Source organism: Hyaena hyaena, unplaced genomic scaffold (assembly GCF_003009895.1).
Source record: "Hyaena hyaena isolate Hyena2069 unplaced genomic scaffold, ASM300989v1 scaffold_2371, whole genome shotgun sequence".
Lineage (NCBI taxonomy): Eukaryota > Metazoa > Chordata > Mammalia > Carnivora > Hyaenidae > Hyaena > Hyaena hyaena.
Genome location: NW_024083008.1, coordinates 14866 through 28477, shown reverse-complemented (window position 1 = coordinate 28477; position 13612 = coordinate 14866). Strand labels below are relative to the sequence as shown.

The window sequence follows — 13612 nt, the reverse complement described above, 5'->3', positions numbered from 1 at the left end:
TTCATAGGCCCAGACACTAATGCTTACATTACTTGATTCCTAACTTCCTTAATTGTTTACAATGGCCCACTGTTAGTTTTTCTTCCTGATACAGTGGACATGTCTGTGTCATAAGCCTTCTAAAGGTAGCACCTGAGAATATCGAGTTATTTTTTTTTTGTACGAATATTTGCACTTGGTGGCATAGGGAGTGGGAATACAGAACTTATTCCAGTGTAGACCCCGGACTTGAAGGAGACTTCTATCTAGTACAGAACGGTACCTTGTCATACAGTTTATTATGTGTCTTGTGATGTCTGCAGTGAGAAGGGTCCAGCTAGAATATCAGAGTTCAATGCCCAGGGAGATACCAATCTGGGCACAGGGAAAATTCATGGCAAAGATGACACTAAAGTGGCACTCTGAGTAACTACAAGCCCAGCTGTATGCAGCTTGGACATAAACCCCTTTGAGCCTTTTTGTAAGCTCCCTGAAGCACATCTGTTGCACCCAAGTGTCTATATCTATTCCTAACTGTATAAAAATTTCTACTTTCCATACACCACTATTACTAATGCTACTAATGTTTCCTGAGGTCCAGAGATTATCTTTGATTTAATCAAACAGGCATAGCTACTCTTACTACTTTAAAATGTATCTTTTATTTTTCAAAATATTCTCAAAAAGACAAAATGAGTGTCAGTGAGGCTGTGAAGAGAACCCTTGTATGCAGTTGGTGGGAATGTAAATTGGTGCAGCCAGTATGGAAAACAATATGGAGGCTCCTGAAAAATTAAAACTAGAACCACCATACAACCCAATGATTCCATTTCTGGTAATTTATCCAAAAAGAATGAAAACACCAATTTGAAAATTATGTGTGTATGTGCGTGTTTATAATATTGCAGCAGTGTTTATAATAGCAGAGAAATGGAAGCAACACAAGCATTTAACAATACAAGAATGGATAAGGAAAATCTGATATATGTTTGTGTGTGTGCGTATGTACACATACACACACACACAGTGGAATATTACTCAGCAATAAGAAAGAATGAAATATGGCCATTTGTGACACCATGGATGGACCTTGAACAAATTATGCCAAGTGAATTAGGGCAAACAGAAAAAGGTGAATCCGTATCATTTCACTTATATGTAGAACCTAAAAAAACAAACAAACAAGGGAACAAAGCAAAACACAAACAGACTCACGGATACAGAAAACAAACTATTGATTACCGAAGGAGGGATGGTAATAAAGAAAATGAGGGGGATTAAAAGATACAAATTTCTGGTAATAAAATTTGTAAGTCATGTATATGTGATGTACAGCATATGGAACATAATCAGTACAATTGTAATAACTTTGTGTGATGACATTTGGTAACTAGATTTATTGTGAGAATTATTTCATAGTTTATAAAAATACCAATCCACTATGGTGTGCACCTGAAACTAATAGTTATTCATTTAAAAAAGAAAACAAAAGAAATATAATGTCAACTTAAAAGACATATTAAAAATGCTTAAAATCACACAGATACGTACACGCACAGGCACATGTACAGACCAAAGTTTAGTTGTATTCAGAATGCCAAGGAAAAGAGCTTCCCCCGTCTGTTGGCTGTGAAAAGAGATTTAAGAAATATTCTAGGAAATAAAAAAAAAAACCAGAGATGTTTTGTTTTGTTTCTTCTTAACCATCTAACCTTTAATATTTTTATCTTGTTGTTTCTGAGGCCAGGTTGGTTTCCCAATCTGTGTGTCTTAGAAGCAGAACTTAAAACAAAGATTCAAGTTTGAGTAATTTATCTGGGAGTTGAAGGAAACACCATTAAAGGAGTGAGAAACTGAGACAGAAAAAGGAGGTTGTCCAAAAAGAGACTACTACTGTGGGCAGCTAGAGCTCCCAATAGTTGAGGAGACACTGGAAGCCTGTTAGGAACACAGACCTCACAGGTGACCCATCTGTGTGACCAGGGGCTGAGGTACCTCTATACCAACTCCCATCAGTCACAGGTCGAAGGCTGCTGTTGGGGGTGTTAATTCCCCCATTGCTTTGAGTCTGCCATGCAGGTAGCAGTGAATGCTCTCAGGCAAAGAACTGCCAGGTCCATCAGTCTTCACTTTGAAGCGATAGAAACAATAAACTCCCCAACTGGGTCTTTTTGTTTATCATGATATGGGCTACTTTTTCTTTCATCTCCTGGATTCCAATATCAGTCTTGATACTCTAGCTCTCAGGGACACTGCACAGCATATCATGACCATTGATTCAGAGTTTATAGAGCCTTGTGAAAAAGTGTACTATCCATGCTAGCTTATCATTTCCCAACAATTTTCTTAACACTACTCAAGAGGCCCTTTCAACGTTCTGTCAGTCAGTAGCTTCTGAATAATGTGACATAAGGAGGTCATGTTGGCTTCATGGTCTCTTGCTTTTTCTCCCTTCTCACCATAAATGTGTCTCTTACACTGAAATGCTGTTAAACATCTGATATACCACGATGATAAGGTAGAGATTCTGTGACCTGTCAGTTAATAATAGCCAAAACATCTTCATCTTAGTCTGGAGAGTAAATCTTTCTTTGGAATTTGTGTGAATCCAAGTAGGATCAAAACATTTGTTGCTTCTTACAAGGTGGAAGGGGTCAGATATACACAACTTAGCTCCAGGTGCCTGTTTAGTTTCCTCAAGTGATGGGGCCATGTCGATGGCCCAGAATCAGTCTCATAGTGACAAGATGAACAGTCAATAGCAGCCCCAGCACTGCGGTAATCTTTATTTGGAATTAAAAATTTATTTAATTTCTATCAGCCATGATGAGGAAGAGCTCAGGCTGTTGGGTTCGTGCATAGCCTCCTTCCCTACGTGGTTGCTCAGTTCACGGGTCCATTGTACTGGCCCTGAAATGTCTGAGGACACAGACTGGCTGACAACCTGTCTACCTGGTCAGTGATGTCTTCAGCAGGTGATATTGTGGCACTGATATAAAACACAAAGAGCTGTCTCCATTGGACACACACCCACAGCTCTATCCACATGCTTCTCCTCCAGAGTTATTCAAATACACATTTGATTGAAGTCTAATCATCCCTCTGATACTACCTGAGATCCATTTGGAGGGACCATTGTCATCTTATGATAGATTGCTGCTTTGCCCATCTCTAATTATTGGATGATCTGATGGGATCCAGGACGTTAGGGCAGTCCTGGGTACATGATCATTTGGTGTCTCCTGGGCAAGAGATACGCCTTTATTAGGGCCCACAAACAGACCAGGAGCTTTCTCAAAAGCCGTAACACTCTTGTCAATGACGTTGAATGGTGCATGATGCTCAGGAACTGCATCATTCTCTCACTGAAGCTGATAATAAGGTCCATTTGCTTCTTATCCCATGCATATAACTTTCATCGTAGAGTCTGTTGTGTCACGTGACCAAAGTGGTAGCACTATTTGTACTGGGCCTGGACCTGAGGCAGAATCCTTTCCTGCTCTGCATCCCACTTTTCTAAGTCAGACGTAATTCCTGTCTTTGTTTCTCTGTAGGTGATGTGTTTTTTTGACTTGGACTTATTTCAAGATTTTTTATTTATTTTTGCTTTTCTGTACTTTGAAAATGTATGCCTAGGTACAGTTTTTGCTGGCATTTATTCTCTTTAGTGTTCTCTGAATTCCCTGGATCAGTGGTTTGGTGTGTAACTTTAATTTGGGGAAAATACTCGGTCATTGCTTCAAATATTTCTTCTCTTTCTTTCTCTTTTTCTTCTTCTGTTATTCCCATTATATATATGGTATACCTTTTGTACTTGTTATCCCACAGACATTATTTGTTCTTTTTATTGTTGTTGTTGTTGTTGGTGGTGGTGGTGGGGTTGGTTGGTTGGTTGATCTTTGTTCTCTCTCCTTTTCAGTTTTAGAGGTTTCTATTGCTTTATCCTGAAGCTCATTGATACTTTTCCCAGCCACATCCAATCTACTAATGAGCCCAACAAAGGCATTCTTCATTTTGGTTAAGTGTTTTTGATCTCTAGCATTTTAATCACAGTTGATTTAAATTCCTGATCTGAGAATTCTTATGTCTCTACCAACTCTGATTCCGCTGCTTACTCTGTCTCTTCAGATTCTCTCTTTGCCTTTTTGTATCTGTCTTGCAATTTTTGCTTGATAGCCAGACATGATATTCCAGGTAATAGTAGCTGCTATAAACAGGCCTTTAGCAATAGGGTGGCAAGATGTAGAGGGAGGGGAGCATTCTGTAGTCATCTTGTGAGGTTAGGCTTTTGGTGTAGTTATGTCACTGGATTGTGAAGTTCAATAGTGTTTCTCAGTGTTTTTTCTCCTCTGTAAATGGGGACTGGATGACTAGAGTGGACTGAAGTGTCTTATTCCCTACCTCCACATGGAAGGCTACAGGAGACTGAAGTTGGCCATTTCTCTACCCCTATAATTATCAGACACTGATGGTACCCCAGCAGGGTACTGTCTGGTTGACTAGATTCTCCTTAAGGCAGGGATTTTTCTCTTACATTTACTTTGGGGACCTAATTGAGCTCTCGGAGGTCAATCTCACTATATTGGTCAGTTGAGCAAGGCACTGCTCACAGCATTTCTCAAGGCACTGGTTCCCTTGACAGTTTCCTCTTGTGAGTAAACTGTCACTCTCTGTTTTCACCTGTCTGTCTCTCCAATCTTGGGGACAGTGGCTTGCTAAGTAGTTCCAAGAGGAGTTATTGATTCTTCACTATCTTTAGCTTTATACTTATTAGGACAGAATGGTGACCTCCAAGATCCTTGGAACTAGAACATGCAGAACTAGAAACCCAAAGTCCCTTCATGGTTTTTGAAATAATGTTCTCTCTGCCCGAGATATTCATCTTCCAATACATGCCTAAAGAATTCCACAATGTTCTGCCTTGGCTTAACGCTCATTTTATCAATAATATTTACCTTAACTTCTTTAATACTCTATTTGTTATCATCTGTACACCACCAATAAACTTAGATTCCCTTGACACTGGTCTAATCTTTTCAGTTATCCATAACACTTATCACCATCTCACCTAGAACACATTTAAATTGATGTTTACATTCATTATTATCTTCCCTTAATAAAACACAAGTTCTTGGGGGCACCTGAGTGACTCAGTTGATTGAGCATCTATTCTTGATATCAGCGCAGGATAGGATATCATTCATAGTCATGAGATTGAGCCCTGAGTCAGGCTCTGAGGTGAACGTGGAGCCTGCTGAAGTTTCTCTCTCTCTCTCTCTCTCTCTCTGTCTCCCCCCTCTCCCTCGCTCTCTCAAATAAAATTTAAAAAGGAATTAATTAAGTTTATTCAATTCCATATACCAATTTTCTGGGATAGTTTTTGAATTGGGAGTTTCTGTCTCAGCACCTAGTGCTTCTTGTTCAATAGAACTCTGCTTCATTTTTCAAAGGGGATCTCAAGATGATGGTATTTTTTTCATCATAAGTTTCCTTGAGAGAAAAATCCCATTGTGAGGTAATACTACAGCTCAAACCCTAACAATTATGTTTCCTTAATTTCTTCTCTATGGATGGAGACTTTTGTAGTTTGGGTTTCTTCAGGGATCGGGTGCCAATTGATTCAAATCTTTCAAGAGAAATGTGCCCTTCATACTGTGCCACAGGATAGTCAGAAAAGGAAAATAAAAAGGAATTAATTTTGATCCATTCGTCCGTTGATGGACACTTAGGCTCTTTCCATGATTTGGCTATTGTTGAGAGTGCTGCTGTGAACATTGTTGTACACGTGCCCCTATGCATCAGCACTCCTGGATACCTTGGGTAAATTCTTAGCAGTGACAAACTGAGGACTGATGGGTATGGGGAGAGGGGATGAGAGGTCAAGGGCATGGTGGAGGGCACTTATGGGGATGAGCACTGGGTGTTATAGGAAACCACTTGACAATAAACTATTTTTTTAAAACAAAGGAATTAATTTATCTTTTGGAGACACTGGTTAATCAGGACAAAGCTAACGTATCTTTTTTCCTCAGAATGTGATAAGAATTCATAATACTTGGATTCCCTTTATGCTAGGCTAATTTTTTCAGTTATCCATAACACTTGTCACTTTCTCATCTATAACACATTTAAATTGACTTTTACATTCATTATTATCTTCAATAACTCTACATTGGAGACAATTTATTCATTTTGCCTGTGTTCAGAAGTTCAAACAGTTTGGCATAATCTTCAGTTAAAAGGGGGTGAATAAAGGATTTTACCAAAGAGATGTTTGCTAAATGTTGGATAAGCCAAACCCATAGAATGGTATTATAATGATGATATGGCCAAAATTAGCTTTGAAAACTATCCTAATAGAGTAGGTTGGCCCCAGTGTTCTTGTGCACACTTCACACTAAACATAAAATTTACATGATTCTTAAACCTGAATAGCAGGTCTTTTTGGTCTTTGAGTTACTGGAACTTTCCTTCCATGTCTCCATTTTAACGCAAGTCTAGTGATGTAACATGACTAGCCATCCCACTGCTGGTGGGGTTTTTTGACATATGTTCTTTCAAAACTAATATTTCTGAATTCTGTTTCAAGAAAAACAGTATTTGCAACAGATCACACTTCTTTTGGAAGCTTAGATTTCTGTAAGACATATCATTAAGTGATATTCACCCATTTGACTAAAGCAAACACAATTCTCTAGGGCTCCTCCATAGTTTCTTAAAACATTAAAATGTGTAATCACTTTTTTCAACTAAAATCATGTCCTAATGGCATTTAAATTTTACCTTAAACTTTATTGGATTTCATAGGACAATGACATTTTACATTATCTTTGTTTACTAGGTGACTCATTGGAGGGGTCACACGTGGAGAAATAGAGTCTCTACAGGGTTGCTTAGAAGGCTTAATGCATGCATGTATAATCTGGGAATCTTGTTAAAATGCAGATATTGACTAGGTTTAACGGGAATGGTTGCTGAACTTAAGAAGTAGTTTAGGGGCGCCTGGGTGGCTCAGTCGGTTAAGCATCCAACTTTGGCTCAGGTCATGATCTTACAGTTCGTGGTTTTGAGGCCCATGTCAGGCTCTGTGCTGACAGCCAGCTCAGACCCTGGAGCCTGTTTCAAATTCTGTGTCTCCTCCTCTCTCTGACCCTCCCCTGCTCATGCTGTTTCTCTCTCTCTCTCTCTCAGAAATAAATAAAACATTTGGAAAAAAAGAAGCAGTCTAAACCTGTGACAACCTCTGGAGAAATTATTGAGGTTCCTACCATTTATGAAATGGAGACAAAGAAATTGACAATATCATTTCTGATGCAATGAAAAAGGTTGGAAGAAAGGGTGTCACCACAGGAACAGATGGAAAAACACTAAATGATGAATTAGAAATTCTTGAAGGTATGAATTTTGATAGAGGTCATATTTCTCCATACTTTATTAATACATCAAAAAGGCAGAAATGTGAATTACAAAATACCTATATTCTGTTGAGTGAAAAGAACATTTCTAGTGTCTAGTCTACTATACTTGCTCTTGACATTGCCAATGCTCACCGTAAGCTGTTGGTCATAATTGCGGAAGACAATGATGGAGAAGCCTGAGTACACTCATTTTGAATAGGTTAAAAGTTGTTCTTCAGGTTGTAGCCATCAAAGCTCCAGATTTTGGTGAAAATAGAAAGAACCAGCTTAAAGATATGGCCATTGCTACTGGCAGTGCAGTGTTCGGAGAAGAAGGGTTGACTCTAAATCTTGAAGATCCTCAGCCTCATGACTCAGGAAAAGTTGTAGAGGTCATTGTGACCAAAGATGACACAATGCTCTTAAAAGGAATAGGTGACTAGGTTCAAATTGGAAAACGTATCCAAGAAATTATTGAGCAGTTAGATACCACAACTTGTGAATATGAAAAGGAAAAGCTGAATGAATGTCTGGCAACAGTCTCAGATGGAGTTGGTGTGCTGAAGGTTGGTGGCACAAATGCTGTTGAAGTGAATGAAAAGAAAGACAGTGTTACAGATGCCCTCGATGCTACTGGAGTTACTGTTGAAGAAGGCATTGTTCTGGGAGGGGTTTGTGCCCTGCTTTGGTGCATTCCAGCCTTGGATTCAATAACCCAGCTAATGAAGATCAACAAATTGGTATAGAAATCATTAAGAGAACACTCAAAATTCCTACGGTGACCATTGCTAAGAATGCAGGTATTGAAGAATCATTGATAGTTGAGAAAATTACTCAGAGTTCCTCAGAGATTGGTTAAGATGCTGTACTTGGAGATTTTGTGAATATGGTAGAAAAGGGAATCATTGATCCGACTAAGCTCATAAGAACTGTTTTATTGGATGTTGCTGGTGTGGCCTCTCTGTTAACTACAGCAGAAGTTATAGTCCCTGAAATTCCTAAGGAAGAGAAGGACCCTGGAATGGGCAGAATGGGGGGAATGGGCGGTGGCATGTTCTCATTCCTAGAATAGTGCTTTACCATTGTTAATGAACTGTGAGAGGAAGCTGAAGGCAGTGTGTCTCAACAATAACTTCAGAGAAGTCAGTTGAAGCAAATGACTGAAGAGAAGGCTGGCTGATGTCTAAGAAAATCACTATAACCATCAGTTACTGGTTTCAGTTGGAAATGTATAATGGTTTACTGCTGTCGTCCGTGCCTACAGATAATTTATTTTGTATCTCTAAATAAAACGACATTTGTACATTCCTGATAACTGAATGCAAGAGCCATGTACCAATGTACTGCTTTCAACTTAAATCACAGGCATTTTTACTACTATTCTGTTAAAGTCAAGATTTTAGTGCTTGCCATCACCAGATGAAAAGCTAAGAAGCAGCCTTTCTGTGGAGAGTAAGAATAATTGTATACAAAGTTAAGAAATATCCAATTATGTGACAACCTTTGTGTAATAAAAATTGGTTTAAAGTTAAAAAAAGAAAGAAAACAAACACACGCATGCAATAATTATGCATTTATGTATTTGCTTATAGTGTTATATCTAATTAGAAAGTAAGGTCTTTTTAATTCACAAATACTTTGTCTTTTGTGAAGACATAGTTACATGTCTAAGGCCATGCCTGGAGTCCAGGTGCTAGTCAAAAACAATGTTTGTTGTATAAAAGTGAACAAGTTTATGAATTCCTGATTTTTTATATTTTTCCTTTTTCTCTTTAAATGTCCATTTCTAGGTATAAAGTGTGAAAACACCACTTTAAGGGTTTTTATTAGCATGTTTTGAGGACAAGGAAGTAAGTGCTAATAGGTGTGGAGTAGAAGGGTTCTCCCATCTCAGTAATGTGAGCTACCATGTCAAGCTAAATGCACTCAGGATTTGAACACTTTGCTATTATAGTTTTTCTGCAATGTGGATTTGGAGCTAGTCATTATTCTTCCATCCAACTGGAAGGAAATGGAAACTAGATGGTGTTGTCTAAAAATCACAAAATTAAAGAGCTGAAGGCAATTTTGGACCATCCATGTAAGTTAAAAAGTAAGTAAAATCCACAGACACTAACCATAAATTGCTCAAGGTCACACAGTCAGCTAGCAAAATAGCCATACCCTAGAGCCCAGGTGTTTGGCTACTTGTGTAAAGTTTGCTGTATTCTTTCTTCATGAGTTTTAAATAAGTTATTTGTAGCATATGACAACTTGATAAAGGTGACTAACAAATGCAAGGGTGTTGGTTATAAACATCTTCATAAAATTTTACATTTTGCTAATAGATTAAAAGGCCATTAATTATTAACCTCTAATTGTTGATTATTTTATAGTCCCCAGGTAACTATATATATATATATATATATATATAATCATTAATATTGATAATATATTTTTTCTTTCTTTCATTATAGATTGTCACCCAACAATGGATGTTAAGAATCAAACAGCAGTGATTGAATTTCTTTTTCTGGGAGTGGTAGTTGGGGATGGTGACCCTAATAGGATGGGTTCCTGACTCCAGACCCCCATGGACTTTTTTCTCAGTCATTTGTCTCTGGTGGATGTCTGTTTACTTCTTCTATTACTTCAAAGTTGTTGTGTGATACCTTTCTGGAAAGAAAACTTATCTCCTTCATGGGATGTGCTGTACAGATGTGGTTTTGGTCAGTTTGTACTGACTAAGTGTTTTCTCTTGGTGCCATGGCATATGACCGGTACATAGCCATCTGCAACCCCTTGTATGCAGTCATCACGTGCCAGAGGGCCTGTGCGCAGCTGATGATAAGGCTCTAGGCCATTGGGCCTCTAAGTGCCATTATCCATGAGAAAAAAATGAAAAAGAGCATTCTAACAATGATACCACACATTTTCCAGTTTTCCTGGGACTTGATATTCCTTTCAGACCCTTAAATTCAATTTATCAATACAAGACTTTTCAACTCAGTACCTTCTAATAACACAAGTCTTTGTTAAAAGTAATTGAGCATAAAAAGTGTAATGAACTCTAACCCTTTATAAACAATGAATTGAAGCCCTAGATAGAAAACTGCAAGGGAGTTGACATCATGTGTGCTTTCTACACAAATTAATCTATAATACATATAAGAGTACCTGACACATACGAAGTTCTCAGGGAATAAAATGATAAGTGAGTGACTAAAACAAATATAATACACATAGTTTCTCTAAGTCCTAATTATCATCTTTCTTAACAACCTGGACACAGGTGTCGTTTAAGGTCCTACTTCTTTCCAGATCAGTTTAGTTCATCTTTTTTCTGCTCATTGATGTTCTTTCTTTTCTTTCTTTTTCTTTTTAAAAAAAATTTAATGTTTTATTTATTTCTGAGAGAGAGAGAGACAGCGCGAGCAGGGAAGGGTCAGAGAGAGAGGGAGACACAGAATCTGAAACAAGCTCCAGGCTCTGAGCTGTCAGCACAGAGCCAGACGCAGGACCCAAACCCACGAACCGTGAGATCATGACCTGAGCCGAAGTCAGACGCCTAACCGATGGAGCCACCCAGGTGCCCATGGTGTCCTTTCTTTTTCTCATTTTTAAATTTCTTCCAGTTTTATTGAGGCATAATTGACAAATATAATTATAAGATATTTAAATTGCACAATGGGGTGATTTATGTATACACTGTGACAGGATTCTCCCCATTGAGTTAAACCACAAATACATCACCTTAAGTAGTTGTCTCCCTTTGGGAGTGGTGAGAACATTTAAGTTCTGCTCTTATGGCAAATTTCAGTTATACAATACAGTGTTGTCAATCATAGTCACTATGTTTTCCATTAGATCCTCAGACTTTATTCATCTTACAAGGGAAAGTCTGTGCCTTTGATGTATTTTCAACCCAAGCTGATTGAAGACCCACATCACTCCTCATGGGAAGCATCACTTCACCGGATTACTAATGCACATTCTCTCTGTCTGCTAGGGCTTCTGGTTTACAGTCCAGTATATTCGTGACAGTTTTTATTTCCATGGCTCTAGCTGCTGTGGTGCTAGCTGCCTACACTTCTCTTATGTGGGATTTGAAACTGAAGTTGTTTGTCCTTCTTCCACTCTTCAAGTGACAGCCATGGCCATTCCTCTCCTCAAACAACATTTGTTCTTTTCGTCTTTTTGTTCCCTTTTTTTTTCTTCCTCTTTTCCCTCTGTTTCCATCCTTTCTATTTCTTGTCTTCTTCATGAGTTTAGTGTATGAGAGGTAATGGAGATTTCCCTTGATTATCTGGGGAATATATCACATCTAAAGTCCATAAATCTCCACAAATCTCAAAAATTGTTGGCTCGATTTTCCTTCCTAATGTTATACGATCTTGCATCTTTTGAAAAGGAAAAAAGATGGCTATTTGCATTAGTGCCTGTGGATTTGTAAGCTGTCTAAGTCTAGGAAGGACTGGTTAATACCAGTTTTTAACTCAGTCTTTTGCTTTCCTCTACATCAGGGTCATATGTATGTCTTGGTATTTTCTTGTGGTTCATGAAGTGATAATAAATGCAGAATGTGAAATTTATTTATAGACACTTAAGTTTACTGAGAGAAATAATTTTGTTCAGGGAAGAGGAGTGGATATATTCTAGGTGCCATAACAGGAGAACCCATGATACAACCTTTAAGTAATCCAGCAATTTGACCAAGCCCCCATCAAGCTCATTTGATTACTGATTAAGATTTTATCTGTCTTGTTTCTTAGGAGGCTGATAATAATATTTGAAGAGGTTTTGGTAAATTCTGACAATTGGGCTGATGCATTTAACACACAGGGAGGCTAACAATTTCATGGCAGCGATGTAGAGTATTTAATCACATCCAAAATTTTCTTTCTTATTTTTATTGACTGTTTTTGCTCACTGATGTATCCAAAGCACCTGGAACATGACTGATGCAGCAGGGCTAATCAGTAAGTATTGATGCATTAAATGAATGAATACAAGTGTGACATATGGAGCCAAAATGTAACCAGCATTTTCCTCTTAAACACTTATGCAATCCCCTTCCACCTCTGTCCCCTTCATTGCTGTCACAGCAAGGGAGGCAAAAGGGGAAATTTTCTGGGTCAACTTCCATCATTACCTGGTTTTGCACCAATATCTTAGGATGTAAAGTATTTGAATGGCTATTTATCCCCAGAAATCTCTGGTATTCCCAGACTTCTCACCTGTCATATTGTGCTATCCGTCTCTGACTTCTTGAATTCTAGGTCTTGTAATTCAGACATATTAAATTCTGTCAATCTTACATAGAAGGAACAAGAAGTGTAAAAGTGTAAAAAGTGAGAGAACATACTCTCTACCATAAATATGAATTCCTTACCATGATATTTAGCTGTTATGATAGTAGAATATTAAAAAAATCAAAGTAACACAAAGGAATATCAAGATACAGATAGATGAGCAGATTGGGAATTTGTGCATAATACATTTGGCATTTCAAATTTCAGTTTTAAGTATTCCTATGTAATAATTTCACACTAGGAAAGACCAATTGGAAAGTTAAGTATAGAGAATCACCCTATCAGATATGAAACATAACATTTTAGAAATGTGACAGTAAATTCCTCATTTTAGTATAACTGGGGTGGAAGAGAAGTAACAAAGAATGTTGTCACATTTCAATACTAAGAGAAGATGGAATAATAAAAGAATTATGTTCTTTTAGTTAGATTATATTCCTGCCTTGGTGGTTTAGTACTACCTACTGGCCTTTACTATCTAGAGATGCTATTATCACCATGGCCATTAGCTACTTCTGTATGTATGTAGTATTGTCTCCTACTGCCAGTATGGTCTGGAGAGGAGAGATACCACTAATCATATGAGTGATAACAGTGCCCCCATGTCTTTCTAAAGACAGTAGAAATTATAGTGGAAATGGACTTGTATCTAAGGATCTGTGTGGTGAGATCATGTTTTAGTCCCTTGGGCCAGTCATGATTATGATGAAAAGAATTCCAGAAGGTGTATAAGGGAAAAAGCCAAAGGCCAGACAGGCAGTCGAGGCCAAGGGAGATATGTAAGCATTGTTCTAAGTCTGGCACTAGAGTTCTGTGTTGGCTTACTTCTCTCTCCCATCCAAGAACAAACTTCTATACATTCAAGTTCGATCTTCCTAGGATGATCTCTCAAAGAAACAACATAATTTCTTTCCATTCTCATAGAAAGTTCACATTACCCAATAC

At 38.0% G+C, this 13612-nt stretch overlaps 1 pseudogene; it reads left to right on the top strand.

The window, feature by feature from the left end:
• The window catches only part of LOC120227469, a 31458-nt pseudogene extending 23010 nt beyond the window's left edge, over positions 1-8448 (top strand).
• Positions 8449-13612: the final 5164 nt, after the last annotated feature.